This window comes from Anabrus simplex, chromosome 5 (genome assembly GCF_040414725.1).
Source record: "Anabrus simplex isolate iqAnaSimp1 chromosome 5, ASM4041472v1, whole genome shotgun sequence".
NCBI lineage: Eukaryota > Metazoa > Arthropoda > Insecta > Orthoptera > Tettigoniidae > Anabrus > Anabrus simplex.
In genome coordinates, this window is record NC_090269.1 from 317,766,216 (window position 1) to 317,787,825 (window position 21,610).

The window sequence follows — 21,610 nt, forward strand, 5'->3', positions numbered from 1 at the left end:
CTTTTCGGATAACGCTAAGGGACATGCAAATTAATATAATCTTATTCACTTCGTGTACAGCATTTACGTAGAACTATGTATACAAGGTACAATACCATAGCGAAGCACGGGTACATTAGATTCTTTAAATGATATTTGTTCGGGGCGTCGACCCATGTCGATCTTTTGCCCCTACTGGCACAATATTGTATGAACCTGCGTGAAATTAGAATAGCGGTAGTGTGGAATGTTGTGTGTGAAGAAAAGAACATTAAGGACGTCACAAACACCCAGTCCCCAGGCCAAGAAAATTAATCATTACAAGTAAAAAACCCTGGCCTGGCCTGGAATCGAACCGGGGGCCGCCGGATGACAGGTGGACGTGTTGGGTACATTTTCTAGTCTGTAATATTAGTTTATTTATGGGGAATTTTGTTCCTTGAAAAATTCTAAGAGAAGTAATCAAATATTCACCAAAATTCACACTGTGATAGATTACACCCCCATAATTTCCGAAGAAGCGTTTCGTCTGGATACTAACTCAGTAAGGGGTCCATTGGGGTCTCATATTTCCATGCAGCTCTTAGCATTAACGGGGATCGTTGTTCTATTAATAATTCCTAGAAGAGTTACTCAATGAAAATCCACAGCCTGTTTCCAGTCATTCGACCGGGTCAGAAATGGAATGAATGAAGCCCCCATCTAGCGGCGAGGATAGGAATTCTGCCGGCTGCTGAAGCCTGTCACATTCCTCTGGGGCAATGATTAATGAATGACAGATGAAATGAAATGATATTGGAGAGTGTTGCTGGAATGATTTATGACAGCGAAAACCGGAGTACCCGGAGAAAAACCTGTCCCGCCTCTGCTTTGTCCAACACAAATCTCACATGGAGTGACCAGGATTTGAAATAGTTACTCAATATTCACCAAAATTCACAGTTACTCACTACTCCCATTCAATATGCGAACAAATGTTTCGCTCGAATCCAATCTCAGAAAGGAGTCCTCGGGTCTCAAGCCGCCACGCAACTCTTATTATTAACGGGGATCATTGTGCCTTTAATAAGTCCCAGAGGAGTTACCAAATATTCACCAAAATCACACAGTGATTCATAACCCCCACTCAATGTGTGATTAACAGTTTCGTCTCGTCCGGATACGAAATCAGGAGGGGGTCGATTGAGGCCACAAATGACCACGCAACTCTTAACGTTAAGGAGGATCCTTGTTCTTTTAATAATTTCTAGAGAAGTTATCCAACATTCACCGAAATTTACACAGTGATTAATAACCCCCACTGAATGTATTAACAAACGTTTCGTCTGGATCCGATCGCAGAAACGGGTTCGTAGGGGCCACAAATGATCACGCAAATCTTAGTAGATTATAGCAGACTCCATGACGTTGCGGATGAAAATCAGACACGTTCTGTATATTTGCATTTTCCCGATTAAAACTTAAGTGCTTGCAGGTCCTTCTCCATCTGGGGTCTTCGCGATGACCATCAAACGCTCACTGGCATGCCTCTCTCTCAGGTTGCTATTTATCTCCCGATGCTGGTATTCACGCACGGCCAGTTTTATGTTGCCATGAGCTGCTCCAGTTTTTCATATGGTGTACCACTGTTTATCGCTCCAGCATAATACCAACAAGTCACTGAAGAACTGAGAATGTAGTCTACGATGACATTTTTCAATGAATGTTTCTCTATTAAATATAAATGAGAGTTAACCTCTCTTTCTTTGTCATTTCATGTTACTTTGATATACTCCAATTTCAATCCTTGTAACAATGATGTACCTTCCTGTTGCTTGACTTTAATTTACACCGTTTAAACGTATTTCTTAGGAAATCGCAGAAAATCGTGTTCAGGGCTGCCTTAATTAAGGCAGCGGTCACCTCACAATCAGTCCTAGCGCTGACAGATCCCATGACACCATTAAATCTGTTTGTGTGATTTCGACCCAAAAGCACTTGTACACGCATCAAATTGTATGGCCTCAGATTCAGAATTCCTGACCTCCTAAAGTGGTGTCATCTTGGCAGCCTGCCTACCAACTTTGGCATTCCGGTTGTGCTGTAATGAAATTGGAATTCTACTAGACGGCTGCTATCGTTGAATTATTATTTTCGGGTTACACTGAGTGCATGATCAGGGATCTTATACATGCCAGCAACAAAGCTATTGAGTGCCAGGATCTTATAATGATCTTCAACAATCGACTGTCGCAGCTGGGAATTAACCCGTGAACTTTAGGTCATGAGCCGGACAGTCTACTGCTGATCTACTTTTCCCGACGGTGAAAGGAGACTGTTGGCTCTTATTTCTTCTGCTCCTCTTCGTTAACTTAAATCGTTTACTTATTATACAAGCTCTTGACGAAGCCATATCAATTTACGTAATGTGCTCTTTTCTCATTTCATCCATTATCTTCATGAATGGCAAGAAAATCGTACGGAACAAGAGGATGTTAATCAGTCTAATTCCACCCCAACTGAATGGAAGCTGAGTAGCTAATGATTTCCTTTCGTTTGCAAACACATTTTGAAAGATTACTGTAGCTATTACTCAGAGTTTTACAGTTAAAAGGTAAAACAAGTTCTCTACCCACTAATGACACCATATAACGAATGCATTGTACGTTTCAAATTGAGAAGCCTAGAGATTCCAAGAGAGAAAGATATCATGAAGTATCTCAACAAAATTAGAAATTCATAATTTGTATTTCCTAGCACTCTTAAAAATCATGGTCAACCAGTCAACTGTAGAAGAATAGAACGTTTCAAACTAAGAAAATGGTAAACATCACTCCTCCGAAAATAATATTCTCCAATCAATCACGATTGATCTGAATTTAGGGCTTTCGAACGGGAGACGGATTCCCTATCAGTTCTTTACCCAGTTTGTACTTAAATGATTTCAAATAAATTGTAAATTTATCAACCATCCCCCTCAAATTAGCCCTACGAAGATGATAGCCATGAAGGTTAGCAGGCAAAGAAGAATTGTGAATATCATGCTGGATGGAAAGAAGGTAGCAGAAGTTGATCAGTTCCAATACCTTGGCAGCATTGTAATTCGAGACGGTTGTACCATCAATCAACCTCCTCTGGGACAGCCAAATTCCTTTAATATGTAAGTTAACGTTGCATCAGGCCTAATTTGTACCAATAACAACATAGGGTCTGGAAAGTTGCACCATCAACAGAAGGGATAACTGCTGACTCCAGGCTGCGGATATGAAATTTCTGAGGTAAATGCTGCAGAAAACGAGACGAGACAAGATCCGGAATGAAAAGCTCCGCGAAGACATCCAAGAGAAACCACTGAACGAAATTCTAGCAACATCGAGATTGAGATATTTCGGTCACATGAAGAGAATCTATCTGAAGAGGGCAGCACGAAAATGGCTTGACAAAGTCTGGAGGTAATGAGACCTAGGGGCAGTCCAAGGACACGATGAATCTCCCAAATAAAACGTGATCTCCAAGGGGGAGGAGTGGAATTTTGTAAAGTTTGAAAAAGAAGACGTGTACTTGCATAGACGTACCCGGGAAACTGGAGACGGTTAAACTATGATGATGATGATCTCCCTTGATAAATTATTCCAATCCCTAATTCCTCTTCCTACATATGAATATTTTACCTAATTTTTCTCTTGAATTCCAACTTTATCATAATTATTGTATGATCTTTCGTACTTTTAATAACTACACTCAAGCTTGTTCATCTAGCAATGACATTCCTAATTATCTCTCCACTGACAACATTCCGCTTAGTCGAGTAGCTCGTTCTCTTACTGTACTTACAAGTCTTCCCAGCCCAAATTTGCAATATCTTCTTTGTCGGAAGTCAACCAAAACAAATCGAGCTGTTTTGAATATTTTCTAGTTCTCGTATTAAGTAACCCTGGTAATGAAATGAAATGGCTTATGGCCTTAAGCGTCGGGAGTGTCCAAGGACAGGTTCGGCTCGCCAGGTGCAAGTTTTTGATTTGACACCCATAGGTGACCTGCGCTTCGTGATGAGGACGAAATGATAATGAAAACAAGGCATATACCCAGCCTCTGTGACAGCGAAATCTCCAATGATAGTTAAAATTCACGACCCAGCCGGGAATCGAACTCGGGACCCCTGTGATCAAAGGCCAGCACGCTAACCACTTAACCATAAAGCCGGACATTAACCCTGGTGAGGGTCCTATACACTAGAACCATAAACTAATTGGGGGTCTTACCAGCGACTTGCATGTCCTCTCTTGTACAGTCATACTACAACCCCTAAAAATCCTCAAAACCATATGAAGAGATCTGTAACCTTCATTTATAATCCCGTTTATGTGTTTATGCAAATGAATAAATTACTGTCATTCCATTAACATGGTAATTAAAACTGAGAGCAATTATCTCTTTGTGAAACCTACAGCCTGACTTTTCACACCGTTAACAATCATACCATTCTAGGCTGTGCATCTCACAAATTTGTCGTTGTCTTTATGCAGTCGCTCACAATCCTGTAACTTATTTATTACTCCATGCAGTTTAACGTCATACACAAACACCTTATCCGTGATTACAGTTCCTTCGTAAAATCATTTATATACATAAAATACAGAATTCCAAAAACACTACCTTGCGGGAATCCTCTCTTAATCATTATAGGATCATATAAGTAGACCCCGCCTCCTTGCCTCACCCCTATTTTGAGTCCGAAGCTCTCCGAGATCTGGCCTCAAAACTACTTTGAAGGTGGTGTTTCGTAGGGTGGCTTGCACCAACCTACTGATTTTGTCGTTGAGTTGTAGTTCCCTTAGGGTTTTGGGGAGAATTGTTCTATCCACGAAGCCGTGTGCCTTCTGGAAGTCGATGAAGGTAACTACCCACTGTCTGGGTTGATTTTTGCTATATTGGAGGATGGCCTTGAGGTTTTGTATCGATTCAATACATGATCTCGATGCTCTGAACACTGCTTGGTATTCCTCTAACTCATTGTCCCATTTGTCAAGTTACATTATGTTCTAGTATCTTCGAAAAGATTTTATACGTGACCGCAAGGAGTGACATCCTTCTGTATTTGTTGGAGTCTGTTTTGTCCCCCTTTTTTGTGGATCGGGTGAATAATGGCTGAGGTCCAGTCATATGAGAGCCTCTCACTAGCCCATATATCAAGTATCACTTTGTTTATGTGCCTGTTCTCCGGTTTGTTTCAACGTTTCTGCTACTATCCTGTCTTCCGCAGAGGCTTTGTAATTCATAAGGAGTTTTATAGTCTCTTTAACTTCCTTCTATGTTGGAGGAGGGATGTGCTCAGTATTTGGATAATGTGGGCTCTCCAAATCGAAGTCGTTGGGCAGGTTCATCGGCATTTAGGAGTGGTTGGAACCAGTTAGCTAGGGTCTTAGTGTATTCATTGTCATTGAGGCACAGTGATGCGTCCGCTGTCTTAAGATGGAAGGTAGTGAGAAAGAACTGGGTTGTCTGTTGTTTGAGGGGCTTGTATAGGTCTCTATAATTTTTCCTTCCAGAGTATTCCCCTGCTTACTTGATTAGTTCTTTGCTGTGCTTCCTGTTCGCCCCTCTTATGACACTGGATGTGGTATTCCTTTGTGTAAGAAAGGCTTGTAGGTTAGCTTCGTTCTTTTTTGGGGGTTGGATTTGATCCATGCTAGTCGTCTGGACTCTGTAACCTCATCGCATTCGCTGAATCACCTTGGGTGCTTATTTCCCTTAGGTCCATAGGGGATCGTCTCCTGAGTCACTGATATTATGTCGGAAGTTACAACTCCTTATAATATAATGTCTTTGTAAGTATACTATCAACAAACCTACCGATATTTAAATATAAAAGTTAATACTATTTCTTCTTTCACCCAACCCAAATTGGAAACAGAGTAGATCATAACCTACAACACATAGTCTACCTGACGCCTACGGAACTACTGAATGTAAGATTTAAGTAAATATCAGTCACTACAAATAAACACAAAACACCAGTATTTAATGGAACTAAATGGATTACATATTGGTGTGGTTTGAATTCTGCAATTATTACGATTAAGTCTCTCTTTATAGCTTGTGCCACATTTTCAAGTTTGGTAATATCAAATCTAGGGATCTTCTTGTTTTCTCTAGCATATCATTGGACTTGTTAGTGGCTTCAGGTTCGCTTTTACCCGGGTCAGGTAATGATCAGAGTTGATGTTGGCTCTTCTCAGCACCTTGACGTTCATAATGATGCAGCAGTGCTGTCTGTCTATTGCTATAGGGTCGATCTGGAAATCGCCCATCATACTGTTTGGGCTGTGCCATGTCTTGGCCTTCCTGGTAGGTGTCTGAAGTCTGTAGACATCAAGAGTAATCCCTACATCGTGTATAGACTGATTAAGCGTTCCCCGTTCTTGTTGGTTCTTTTATAGGCACGGTAACTTCCTACAATTTGTTGGTATTTCCTTTATCTCGCGATCTGGACATTGAAATCACCTAGAAGAATAGTCATGTGATGATGTGGGCTTTACTGGTAGTACTGTTCTGTGGTCTCTGGGTTTTTCCTTTGGATTCATTAGTAGGAAAATGGAAGTTAACGAGAGAATGTCCTCTATTATTTCAACTGACGTATACTGACAAGGGAACTGTCCACACTGTCATATAGAAATCAACAATGAAATATGGTAGAGAGGATGAGGGGTCCATAAGAAAGCAATGCACAAGAATTCAGCTGCCATTTCGATCTGTAAGGTCCTGAAATCGAAACTGAAATATCTATTAGAATTGCACACGTTAGCGTATAGATCGACGTGGACAGACCTGGTGACCAGCTGAAGCGACCGGGTTACCTTGAACTTTCTGCGCTTTTGAAAGAACAGAATCCGGCTAATGTTCTAGAGTATGCTTTACGTTATTTCCGTGAAAAATTCTCGGAAGAAAGGGAGATGGGTCGACATGTGATCAAACTAATTGAAAATCATCCCATGGGTACCATAATCGTCCCGGAGTCGTGTATGCAGAGAAATAGAGACAGTGAAAGTGATAGTGGAAGCAGCGACACTCCATCTACATTATCTGAAAGAGAAGGCAACACACCATTGCCAGGAACAAGATGTGTCACAGGTCCGATTTTGAGCCCCGAGTCTGATTCCCGTCAATCCAGTGAAGAGACGCCGCAGTCACCTAGAAAATCTACTAGTTCAAGCTATGCTTCCAGTCCACGGATGAAAGTGAAACAAGCTGTAGATCTTGCGTACAAGAGAAAAGCTTCAAATTTATGATTAAATAAGAGGGGTAAGAAACGGCTTTCATTAACCACAGAGTCCAGACGACAAGCATGCATCAAATTGAACCAGAAAAAGGAAAGAAGCCAACCTACAAGCCTTTCTTACACAAAGGAATACCACTTCCATTATCATAAAACGGGCAAACAGGAAGCACAACAAAGAACTAATCAAGCAAGCAGAGGAACCACTGTTTGTAATGTTATAAAGTCTTCTTCGTTTGTACTCTTTGAATTTGTTATCTTGATGAGCTGTTTATTCAGAGCTCTTAAGAGTAAGTAACTATCATGGAGTAATATGCTAATCATGTGGTTGTTGTTCTTGTTTTATTTTATAAATTGCAGAAGGTGGATTTCAATATAGTTTGCACGAGAGAAAATAAAGCATGTTTTAATATAAACATGGAGACAGACAAAGATTTTCTAATACAAAGCATGTAGTAAGTTAACGTCACTACGACAGCTGTTTAGGTGGAAAAACCAATTAGAATCTACATCAGTAAGCCTCATTGAAGAAAGGAAATAAATTGATGCATACAAAATTATGTTCTCGCTTTACAGAAGCAAGAAGACTGAAGCGACGAAGACCTGTGACTGTGGGCCTTGGAAATTTCAAGAGAGATTTCAATGGGGCGAACTAATTTCAGCGCATGTGCTAGTTGGTTGAGTCGCTTTAAGAAAGAGTACAAAATAGAAAGAAAAATTTCGAAATTTGTATTCCATACGTATCTGCATGAAGATGAAAAAGATAAAGTCGCAAAGATATTTGTGGAAGCAGCTACAGAGCGAGTTTTAGACTACACCCCTCCTTTAATATACATCACTGGTCAGAGTAGTTTAATGCGTGAAATGAAAGTGAAAAGTACACTGTCGTTTGTTGGTGAGAAACATACAGAGACAGTTGCTCAATCAGTTAGTGCACTCACCCATTCGTACACAATTATGCCTACAATTAGCATGGTCGGTACTCTTTTCCCGAAATTATTCATTGTACTACAGGGGGCAACTGGAACTTTCGGTCCGAGAGTTTCCAAAGAAATGTTTCATGCTAGAAATACAATTGTAACAGCCACAAACTCATGGAAAACGAAGAAAAAGGAATTAAGGTATTGGTTTAAGGAATCCTTCTTCCCATTTGCGGAAGGGAAGTGTTTGCTACTGCTAGGTTCCTGGACTACTTATAGTGATAAGAGCTGTCTTGAATACATTCCTCCAGGCATCAGTATAGAAATTCTCCAGATTCCTCTCGGCACGTTGTGCATGGTGACAAAAATATTTGTTTTGTTTTTTTATCATGCGATTAACGCACCTCATTTATGTTTCACATTTGTTCCGCAACAATAAAGTGATCTTGGCGCGTAGCAGCCTGCAGTTCGTTCTCTCTTTCTCTCCAGCACAACTGCAACTCCACTCCGCTGTCCGCCGCGAGAGCCAGCAAGAAGCAAGGGTTGTCCAGTAAGCTGCGTTGACACACGGATTTTGCATCAAGATTTTGAAACCTTCCAGTTCGAAATGGCAGCTAAATTTCTGTACATCGCAATTTTACATCGCACGGCCAACTCGCCCGGTTAAGCAACGTAGTTAGTGGGACGTAAAGGGAATAACATTTTTATTATTAGAGTGGCTCGCTGATAATTTCTAATGCACTTCAGAAGTAAGAGTTTTGAGATTTAGGTACCACGTACTCATGTAAGTAAATCGAAGCTTCGTCTGAGAAGGGAATGATTTGGACAGAGCGAAATGGCCGTGCGGATAGGGGCGCGCATCGGTGAGCTTGCATTCAGGAGATAGTGGGTTCGAACCCCACTGTCGGCAGCCGTGAAGATGGCTTTCTCTAGTTTTCTATTTCCACACCAGGTAATTTCTGGGGCTATACCTTAATTAAGACGATGGACGCTTCCTTTCCACTCCTAGCACACTGTCGCCATAAGATCTATCAGTGTCGGTGCGACGTAAAGCTAATTGTAAATAGAAGAAAAGAAAAAAGAACAGAATGAGTCGGGATTAGTTTGTCCATCACGCACTGTATTCAAAATCCATTCCCTAAATTTAATCCTACGCACGGGATCTCGCCGTTTAAGTTATTGCACCACAGTATATATATATAAGGTGTTCAGGTGTTAACGGACGGGAGTGTGTATTTTAATGTATTTACTCATTTGATCCAGCTCCTTGACTGAAATTCAGAGTACTGGTCTTCGTGCAGGAGCACCCTGAGTTCGATTACCAATTGGCCGGATATTGTTTAAATTTTGAATGGTTAATTCCTCTGGCTTGAGGACTGAGTGTTCTGTTAGCCTTAATACACATCTTCATATACCGAGCTCGATAGCTGCAGTCGCTTAAGAGCGGCCAGTATCCAGTATTCGGGAGACAGTGGGTTCGAACCCCACTGTCGACAGCTCTGAAGATGGTTTTCCGTGGTTTCCGATTTTCACGCCTCGCAAATGCTGGGGCTGTACCTTAATTAAGGCCACGGTCGCATCCTTCCCACTCCTAGCCCTTTTCTATCCCATCGTCGCCATAAGACCTATCTGTGTCGGTGCGACGTAAAACAAATAGCAAAAAAAAAAAAGAAACGCGCAGTAATAAATGCATCCTTCCACATAAGGTTGGCGTCCAGACGAACAGCTGGCCTTAAAACTGGACAAAGTGTACATCAAGTCCCCTCTGTGGTGTAGTGGTTAGTGTGATTAGCTGCAACCCCCGGAAGCCCGATTTCGATTCCCGGCTCTGCCACGATATTTGAAAAATAGTACGAGGGCTGGAAGGGGGTCCACTCAGCCTCGGGAGGTCAACTGAGTGGAGGGAGCTTTCGATTCCCACCTCAGGCTTCCTCGAAGTGGTTTTCTGTGAATTCCTACTTCTCCTCCAGGCAAATGTCGGGATGGTTCCTAACCCAAGGCCACTGCCGATTCCTTCCCTCTTCCTTGTCTATGACTTTCGATCTTCCTATTCCCTCACAAGGCCCCTGATCAGCATATAGGCCGCCGGGGCGAGGTACTTTTCTTCCTCCCCATTCGCACCACCCGACCCAAAGTCTCACGCTCCATGACACTGCCCTAGAGGGTAAACAGATTAAGAAAGAATATACATCAAGTCCCAACCTCAATTAAACAGGGAAAAGGGACAAGAAGTAGAAGAAGAGGATGAACAGTATTCATTTTTTTATTTATAACATTCCTTTGGATTAGATTGGGTGTTACATTCTAGTAATCATACCATTCTACAAAGTGACGCCAGAACTCTTTGTAAGATTGGGAATGTTACAGCTAACTTGTCTGTGTCATGTCCATACTGTTTTGAAGAGACACTTCCACAGGTTCATGAACGACACCGCCTGATGGTTACGAGCTGAACAAGAGACTGTTCTAATAATTCAGCACAGCTCCAGTCAGAAGAGTACAGTGAGGTAACGCATTCATTGACTGCTTTATTATTCAGACCATCAACATACTCGCAAAGCAACCTGTGTAGGACCATCGCTGACACACACAAAATACTTGCTCATTTCTCGGCAGTAGAGGGATAATTTCCTGTGGTTTAACACCCCTCCTATCGAGCAAGCTGGTTAGGCTTGTTGGGTGACGTACCTGTGAGCTTCCGTTCGAGAGACGGCGGGGTCGAACACCAGAATATGGTTCTCCGTACTTTTCCATGTTGACACCAAGAAATTAATTGCACCTTAATTAATGTCATAGTCGCTCCCTTTCCATTCCTAGTTTCATTCTATCCCATCGTCGTCGTAAGTCCTGCATAAATGTGGGCAACATAACACCAACATCAAATATTCCATCCGTCCTTTCCCTCCCTACCTCACCGAGCATACGTCCGGGGTGAATGAGGAACAGCTTGGAGTGAGGCCATACTTCCACTGTTTTGTATGAACATAACTCTTTTAAAAGAACTTCATATGAGCGAAACAAATATTACAGCAAAATGTATGTATTTCTACCTCTCACACCCTTCTCTACCACTCAATCACCTGATGCAGGGGAGATGCAATTATATGACATGTTTTACGGCTGGATGGCTTTTTTGACGCCAACCACAGTTAAGGAACTAGCAAAGATGAATGATGTTGAATGAAACTGGGTAAGGAAGAGGAAGGAATGGGCTGTGACCTATGAACAGGAACTGTTTCCTGGACTTGAAAATGGGAAAACCACGGAAAGCCATATTCTCAGGACAGCCGACCGAACCCACTCGCCCCAACCCAGGGGTGGGGCGGTAGAATAACACCCACGGTATCCCCTGCCTATCATAAGAGGTAACTAAAAGGGGCCCATGGGCTCTGAACTTTGGAGCATGGGTTGGCGGCCACGGAGCCCTTAGCTGAGTCCTGGCATTGCTTCGACTTACTTGTGCCAGGCTCCTCATTTTCATTTATTCTATCCGACCTCTCTTGGTCAACTCTTGTTCTTTTCCGACCCCAACGCTATTAGGGAGTCTTTCATTTTCACGCCCTTCGTAGCCCTTGCCTTCCTTTGGCCGATATCTTCATTTTTCGAAGTATCGGACCCCTTCCATTTTTCCCTCTGATTAGTGTGACATCCGTGCTAAATGCTAGTTCTTGACAGACGCCGGGGTGTGGGAATTTTATCCCGCAGGAGTTCTTTAACGTGCTGGAAGCCAACGACATGGAATTGTTACCTTTAAAACAGCCTTTACTGTACAGTACACTGTCAGAACACATTGAACACGCTGTGATAAAAGTGTACTTGTTTGGTCTGAGGGTTATCGCATCACTCTGTGATTCGTGCTGTACGTTTTGGTTATTACATATTACAGGCTATGCATTACTCTGGGTATTGAGTTGTACGTTTTGGTTGTTGAATATTGCAGGCCTTTTCACAGAAATAAGTTTGGTTGGGGTAATAAAGCCGGATGAACCATACAATCATTCTGGAACGAGCGACTGGAGAACACGTGTCCCACGGAAGGTACCCTTGAACAATTTCCGAAAGTTTGTCAGTGGAGTTTGGTTTCACCCTGTATACATGCGTTTAGGTCTGATAATATTACAGTTGGTCTTGAATGATCGTTTTCATGGAAACGATCTATTTGTTAACATACTTATATAAAAGTATCGATAGTCCAGAAGGAGTCTTAACCCGAGAACGAGTCCATTTTCAGATACGTACACACATATGCCGCCAACGGCCGTAGCCGTGTTGAAACAACGGATCCCGTGAGATCTCCGAAGTTAAGCAACATTGGGCGTGGTCAGGAATTGGATGGGTTGCCACGCGCTGTTGGTAGGGGGTAAGGGAGTGGAGGAGCGGAAAGGAACTGGCCACCCTACCGCACGCAAACTCCGGCTCGGGAACACCTCTGCGGAGGTTCGGACCTGCCTTCGGGCAGTATAACGCTTACCTTACACATATGCCATTATCTGTACGCCATCATAGTTTCCATTCTGTTCAAAGTACACTATTCGGTGCGTCGTAAAAGACATAGCTTCATTTAAAACTTATAAATACGTCACACTCTTCATTACTATTTATTTCACATAGCCTACCCGTCCCCGAGAAATAGGAACTACCGAGCTCGATAGCTGCAGTAGCTGAAGTGCGGCCAATATCCAGTATTCGGGAGATAGTAGGTTCGAATCCCACTGTCGGCAGCCCTGAAAATGGTTTTCCGTGGTTTCCCATGTTCACACCAGGCAAATGCTGGGGCTGTACCTTAATTAAGGCCATGGCCGCTTCCTTCCCACTCCTAGCCCTTCCATGTCCCATCGTCGCCATAAGACCTATCTGTGTCGGTGCGACGTAAAGCAACTAGCAAAAAAATAAAAAGGAATTAATCAATGAAGGTTAAAATACCCCACTTAGCTGAGAGGCGAACTCGTAGGCTCCTGGAACCAAAGCCTAGCACGCAAACCGCTTAGCCATGGAAGTAGACACTGACCAAGTAAAATGCAGGAAGTACGTAAGTTGACTGAGAGTAGATTAAAAAGAATCGGGCGTACCGTCGTTAGTTGATTATCAGCCAAAGTATCGTCGAGGGCTAACAAACCGCATGCGCATGACGCCCCGATTCAAACTTGTAGATAGGATTACGAGGCATGGAGGGCATCGGTTGCTCAGAATACATCGAGAGCCTAAGCCATTTCCGTAAATGACCGATCACCTAACAGTTAACGATGCGAGAAATCAGCATCAGACACAAACACGTCGTGTCTTTTAGCCGTGTCACCGTAATGTACTTGCTGTGGCCCAATGTTTTCAGCTCAGAGGCCGAGTTCAAATCCCTACCATGGAGAAGTTTTTTCTTCGATTGCTATTTCTTTTTACAAGTTGCTTTACGTCACACCGACACAGATAGGTGTTATGGCGACTGTGGCATTAGAAAGGCCTATTAGTGGGAAGGAAGTGGTACAGCCCCAGCATTTTCCTGTGAAAATGGGAATCGAAGGAAAAACATCTTCAGTGCTGCCGACAGTGGAGGTTGAACCGATTGGTGTTTTCAAGGCGGCTCTAAGCCTCGTGCAGCTTTTGCAACACCACCTCGTAAAGCCCATTTGAATTCGACCGACAAGCGATCTGATTGGCTAACCTCAGCAGCTGATAAATTGATAACGACATGAGATATCAATGTTTTTCAAATTATTTATCATTATGAGCAACTCTCCTATATCAATATTAAAGCCCATTGTTGATGATTTTTAATTTCTCTTTTCAGTGTAATTACATAAAATGGAATTACATGAATCGATTGTGTGATATCTTGCTTTAGGCCTACTTGAGTGCTGAAATGATTCACTGCCAGGTGCAGGTCTTTTGATTTGATTCCCGTAGGCGACCCGCGCGTCGTGATGATGAAATGATTATGCAGAAGACACATACGCCCAGGCCCCGTGCCAACGGAATTAACAAATTGTGGTTAAAATTCCCGACCCTGTCGGGAATCGAACCCAGGACCCCTGTGACCAAAGGCCAGTACGCTAAACATTTAGTCATGGATCCGAACGAGGATAACGGAAATCCTGGCACACGCTTCTTAGTCTTTTCCAGTCCAGCTCCATATCACACGCCACCATACTAAACAAATCAGTCTGTGAAAGCTATTAAGAATGCAAACTTTCCAAATCCCAGGCAACTGGCTGTTAAGATAAAAGAAAGTACTTGCGTGGGATTCGAACCTTCTAGCACTGTCCATTATCACTATCACATATCCCACCGCGATCTTGCTATGTGAGCTACTGCGAGGCTTGACATGCAGAGCGCAGCTCCCAGCCTATTCAACACCTGCTCCTGGTATGTGCGGGCACCTCCTATTGTGAAGTACGTGTTCTTCGTATCTGTGCTCGTTACGTAGGTCATTTGAGCTACCCATAATGAATTAAAATTGGCGGTCACAATTCTTGCTGTCTTCTTGCTCGTAAACACACATTTCGTTACATCACCCTGGTTTAGGTAGAGTGACCATTGTATTTCAGAATTGTAGTAAAAGCAGTGGGATACGTAAAACTAAATCCCAAGGGGCTGTTGAACCACCCAGTATATACGTTCACATTGTTCCCGTCTACTCGGCAGTTTTCACGGTAATTTGCTAATTAAAGTCAGATTCTGTCCGCCTCTGTGGTGTAGTGGTTAGCGTGATTAGCTGCCACCCCTGGAGGCCCGGGTTCGATTCCCGGCTCTGCCACGAAATTTGAAAAGTGGTACGAGGGCTGGAACGGGGTCCACTCAGCCTCGGGAGGTCAACTGAGTAGAGGTGGGTTCGATTCCCACCTCAGCCATCCTGGAAGTGGTTTTCCGTGGTTTCCCACTTCTCCTCCAGGCGAATGCCGGGATGGTATCCAACTTAAGGCCACGGCCGCTTCCTTCCCTCTTCCTTACCTATCCCTTCCAATCTTCCCATCCCTCCACAAGGCCCCTGTTCAGCACAGCAGGTGAGGCCGCCTGGGCGAGGTACTGGTCATACTCCCCAGTTGTATCCCCCGACCAAGAGTCTGAAGCTCCAGGACACTGCCCTTGAGGCGGTAGAGGTGGGATCCCTCGCTAAGTCCAAGGAAAAAACCGAACCTGGAGGGTAAACAGATGATGATGATGAAGTCAGATTCTTATCTTGGTTTCTATTTTCTTAGCAGAATTTTTCAGGAGTTACCGGGCTATCTCGTGGTCCTTCATTAAGCAATAAATACTTCGTTGGAACAGTATTTCGGTTAACTGGCAACAAGCATGTTTTAATAAGTTATGATCACTCTTGTATATTTAGTTTCTTGGTATTACGCAAAAAACATATTATGTATACACATATGAAAAATATAAACAGTAGTTCCGCAGTAGTCCGCCTCTGTGGTGTAGTGGTTAGCGTGATTAGCTGCCACCCCCGGAGGTCCGGGTTCTATTCCCGGCTCTGCCACGAAATTTTAAAAGTGGTACGAGGGCTGGAACGGGGTCCACTCAGCCTCGGGAGGTCAACTGAGTAGAGGTAGGTTCGATTCCCACCTCAGCCATCCTCGAAGTGGTTTTCCGTGGTTTCCCACTTCTTGTCCAGGCAAATGCCGGGATGGTACCTAACTTAAGGCCACGGCCGCTTCCTTCCCTCTTCCTTGTCTATCCCTTCCAATCTTCCCCATCCCCCGCAAGGCCCCTGTTCAGCATAGCAGGTGAGGCCGCCTGGGCGAGGTACTGGTCATTCTCCCCAGTTGTATCCCCCGACCAAGAGTCTGAAGCTCCAGGACACTGCCCTTGAGGCGGTAGAGGTGGTATCCCTCGCTGAGTCCGAAGGAAAAACCGAACCTGGAGGGTAAACAGATGATGATGATGATGATGATGATGAGTTCCGCAGTAACCAGTAGCAGGGTGAGTGCTCTGTGTGTAGAATGTGTCTACTAGTCAAATTTAAAAAATTACAAGATGAGAAATCGAAATATTATAATTGTACTCGGGTGTACATTACATACTGTAGACCAGAGGTGCTTAGCTGGGCGCCCAGAGCGGCCGGGCTGGTGTGACGTAAATGCGGGCAGCTTACCTAGCAAGCATACGTCACAGTGCAGCGAGAGAGCGGACACACTTTGCAGAGAAGGGAGGTGTGACGTTAAATTGTGAGGACGTAGCTCACCTCCACTTCTCAGCAAAATTCTTATTGGGGTGCAGCATTTAAAATAAAGCGCTATAATCGCATATAAACTGACAATTTAAATATATTCAGGATTGATTTATACTGCACTCGATATAAACAGTCAGTTTTATTTTCTTCTATTTAATCATTCAAAGAAAACTGACACGTTGTAATTTTATTTGTTACAATCTACAAAGTAATGGTTAGCGTGATTAGCTGCCACCCCCGGAGGCCCGGGTTCGATTCCCGGCTCTGCCACGAAAATTTGAAAAGTGGTATGAGGGCTGGAACGGGGTCCACTCAGCCTCGGGAGGTCAACTGAGTAGAGGTGGGTTCGATTCCCAGCTCAGCCATCCTGGAAGTGGTTTTCCGTGGTTTCCCACTTCTCCTCCAGGCGAATGCCGGGATGGTACCTAACTTAAGGCCACGGCCGCTTCCTCCCCTTTTCCTTGTCTCTATCCCTTCCAATCTTCCCATCCCTCCACAAGGCACCTGTTCAGCATAGCAGGTGAGACCGCCTGGGCGAGGTACTGGTCATTCTCCCCAGTTGTATCCCCGACCGAGAGTCTGAAGCTCCAGGACACTGCCCTTGAGGCGGTAGAGGTGGGATCCCTCGCTGTGTCCGAGGGAAAAGCCGACCCTGGAGGTTAAACAGATGATGATGATGATGATGACAATCTACAAAGTTTTAAGCGTACAAGCTACGACTTACAATTACTTGGATGGACATGGCAGCATTTCCATTATTATTATTATTATTATTATTATTATTATTATTATTATTATTATTATTATTATTATGCTATTTGCTTTACGTCGCACTGACACAGACAGGTCTTATGGTGACGATGAGATAGGAAAGGCCTAGAAATGGTAAGGAAGCGGCCGTGGCCTTAATTAAGGTACAGCCCCAGCATTTGCCTGGTGTGAAAATGGGAAACCACGGAAAACCATTTTCAGGGCTGCCGACAGTGGGGTTCGAACCTACTATCTCCCGATTACTGGATACTGGCCGCACTTAAGCGACTGCAGTTATCGAGCTCGGTCATTTCCATTTTAAAGAAAAAGTAAAACTCCTGTTATTCATTAAGCAAAAAGTAATATAATTACGAAATTCAACAAGTTTACTGCTTGATTTTGCACACACAGTGTTTTGTGTTGTGTGACTTTCTCTGGTCACTGAATTTCTGAAAAAGTATTTAAAATTGAATAGGCGTCCGATAATAATAGGTAGCTTCTAAATGGTGAGAATGAGTTTCATCACGAGTGAGGACATAGATATTTACTATCTAAGATTAAAGCACAACAACAATGTAAAAGTATCTGCCGGATAGATATACAGTATGCCTTCAAATAAATAACCTAAATGATATTATTCCCGGTAAGCATGATTGGATTGTTGGTGAGTTTATCAGATAATTTGAACCCATACAACCGCAGGCCACAGCTTATCCACCTTAACTCCGTATTATATTAGAAATGTTCCTACCGAGCTCGATAGCTGCAAACGCTTGAGTGCGGCTAGTATCCAAAATTCAGTAGATAGTAGGTTCGAACCCCACTGTCGGGAGCCCTGAAATTTTTTTCCGTGGTTTCCCATTTTCACACCAGGCAAATGCTGGGGCTGTACCTTAATTAAGGCCACGGCCGCTTCCTTCCCACTCCTAGCCCTTTCCTGTCCCATCGTCGCCGTAAGACCTATCTGTGTCGGTACGACGTAAAACAACTAGAAAAAAAGGACATGTTTCTAAAACGCCTCTTAATATGTAATAGTGAAAATTGTAATTCATTACGTACATTATAAAAATAGTCGAGGTTGTAAACCTACTCCTTATTGTAACCAGTCAAAATACATAAAATGCTTATTTCTTACAAAGTAAATTGAAAATGACGTGTATTTCTGCCCTCTTTCACTCATTATTCTCTACCTCCATTTCAAAGTCGGGTATCGTCGCAGTGATCGAGAGTGACTGGGAGAACTTCGCTCGACCTTCACGGCCTGTGACGTAACCACAACGTCACTATGGTTGAATAACATATGCTGCGCTCAACGCCTGCCTGCTCGACAGCTTACAGTGCTGGGTGCCTGCGAGACGGAATACGCAGCGTGAGCACCTCTGTTGTAGACGAACTAGGAGCACCCCCTGTTACTCCAAGGGTTAACATGCTCCATTGTCCAGCGAATTTTTATCGCCAACCCATGGAGCTACGCTTCATGAGATGGTGCATTTAATTTTAGCGCTCCTATATTACACATAGATATGCGCAAATCCCAGTCTAATGTAAATTAATTGCCTGAGTAGGGTGCTTACCGTAAGGTGATTCAAACAATAATTTTCTACGTTTACTTCCCGCCCCTCCCCCCTCCCCGACCCAAGATTTCTTCATACTTCCACCACGCAAATATCCAACCTGCTTCTGAATGCGGGGATAGTTTATAGCCTAAAGAGAGTGCCCTAACATGAAGAACAGCAACAACAACAAAATAATAATTATTAAGCAGCGTAGCGGCTTCGGTTCATACGGCCAGGAGTTCGATTCCCAGCTGGGGGGGGGGGGGGGTAGCCGCGGCAGGTTAATACCTTTAGCTTGGGGCCTGTGTTTTATGATTGTTTCAATGCATATCTTAATTTATATGCAGCACATCAGACTATTAACCACCAGAAAAACACGCACGTAGGAGTGGCGTCAGGAAGGCCATCCGGCCTTAAAACTGGGCTTATAAACTGTGTTAATGCCCATCTCAGATAATTGTTAAAATGGTCAGGAAAAGAAGAATTATGTTATTGGTCTTACGTCATACTGGCTACTTTTACGCAATTTGGGGACCCCGAGCTATCTGAATTTTGTACAGAACGAGTTTCTCTATGTGCTGGTAAATCTATCGAAACGTGGGTGATGTATTTGAGGACTTTTAAAACCACTAAACTGAGCTGGGATTGAATCGGCCAACTTTAGTTCGAAAAGGCAACACTCTACCTTCTGAGTCCCTCATCCATGCTTATTATTAGTGGTCAAATTCCATTTAGAGGTACGAAAAGTATTTAGGATGTTTGCTTACCTTCCTTTGAACCCATATTTCATTATTTTTCTGTTGACTCCTTTTTTCTCGTTGGTCGAAGTCTTTTCCGGTCGTTTTCTTTGGCTTACCCTCCTCATTAAGCTGCCATTTACGAGATTTAAAGTTCTCCCTGTTTTGGATGTCTTCTTGTGCGATTCCTGTCAATGTGAAGTCATTTCTTGTTCTGTTTCGTAGTTTCTGTTTTAGCCTTATTCCCACTTCAACAGAATTTGATATTTTGTTTTATCAGCCTGTCCGGGTTCTTTCCTCAGGTGTTTCCATAAAATTTTAATCCGAGTTTTCTACTGTAACTGTGAATGTCTGGGTTTTGTGTATTGTTATGTGTTAAAATTGCTACGTCGTCTACAAATATTAGGCAATCAACCTCCACGTTTCGTCTACTTAATCTGCCTAATTGGTTGAGGGATTTTGAGGATTAATTTTCATTTTTATATTCCTTTATTATTAATACTCTATTACCCTGTATATTAATATTATTAAGGGTTGCCTGCCCGAGGTGGTAAAGGCATGCTGTATTCATCGGGAAGGACGTGTGTTCGATTGCCCGTCAGTAGACGAAAAATTTAAGAAACGTGCATGCCACTTCCGGAGGTGCTCATAGCCCTGAAGTTGACGCAGCTTACACCCAAAAATGAGCACCAGGTAATTCCTGGAGGGCAATGGCGAACGCGCGTTGAGCTAACTACACGACCCCACCAAGTGCCGAGGTTATGGATGGTGGAAGCCTTTAACTTTCACCCATACACAGGCTTCGTAGCCTGTATGTGGACGGCAGATTATTATTATTATTATTATTATTATTATTATTATTATTATTATTATTATTATTATTATTATTATTATTATTATTATTATTATCTGTTTACCCTCCAGGGTCGGCTTTTCCCTCGGACACAGCGAGGGATCCCACCTCTACCGCCTCAAGGGCAGTGTCCTGGAGCTTCAGACCCTTGGTCGGGGATACAACTGGGGAGAATGACCAGTACCTCGCCCAGGCGGCCTCACCTGCTATGCTGAACAGGGGCCTTGTGGAGGGATGGGAAGATTGGAAGGGATAGGCAAGGAAGAGGGAAGGAAGCGGCCTTATGTTAGGTACCATCCCGGCATTCGCCTGGAGGAGGAGTGGGAAACCACGGAAAACCACTTCGAGGATGGCTGAGGTGGGAATCGAACCCACCTCTACTCAGTTGACCTCCCGAGGCTGAGTGGACCCCGTTCCAGTCCTCATACCACTTTTCAAATTTCGTGGCAGAGCCGGGAATCGAACCCGGGCCTCCGGGGGTGGCAGCTAGTCACGCTAACCACTACACCACAGAGGCGGATATTATTATTATTATTATTATTATTATTATTATTATTATTATTATTATTATTATTATTATTATTTGCATCATTCCCTCACAGGCACAAAGATTTAAAATTTCAACAAAGGATAGAGCAGCCGTATGAAGATTCGTAACCGGCGCGTGGCTTTAAATAATGGGTGGTTCCTGGTCGACGGTACTCTTAACCCATTAACTCGGATAGCGTGTACGTGACATATTATTTTCCCACTTCACCTCACGAGGCTTTGTGAACTCTGTTCAAGCGTACTTTCCTGATCTTAAATCTAGGCAGGGTACTGAACACAGAACCCTTGAACTAGCAATAATAACCACTCTACCACGGCAGATTATTACTTGCTCCTCTATCTGTGACTTCATATTACCGCTTTTAATTCATGTATGTAAGAACTTCACTCTCTTGGCAAGCCGATAATTCGGCATTCGCGTAAAAATTAATGTCTTAAATTTAATTTATACTTTGTTGTAAGGATGTCACCGATGGCTTAAAAGTTTCAGAAGGGAGATCTAGAAATTACCAAATGAACAGGCTTATTAACAGTATAAACTACACTTGAGTAACAAGGGCGAGTTGGCCATATGGTTAGGGGCGCGCTGCTGTGAGCTTGCATCCGGGAGGTAGTGGGTTCGAGCCCAACTGTGGACAGCCCTGAAGATTGTTTTCCGTGGTTCCGCTTCCTTCCCACTCCTAGGCCTTTCCTATCCCATCGCCGCCATAAGACCTATCTGTGTCGGTGCGACTTAAAACAAATTTTAAAAAAATGTAACAAGCCAGGAACCAGTATTAATGGCGCAGCAGCTGTTAACAATGTTCAGGGGTCAACGTGTCGGAACTGTCGACCTTTGAGGGTTTATTCA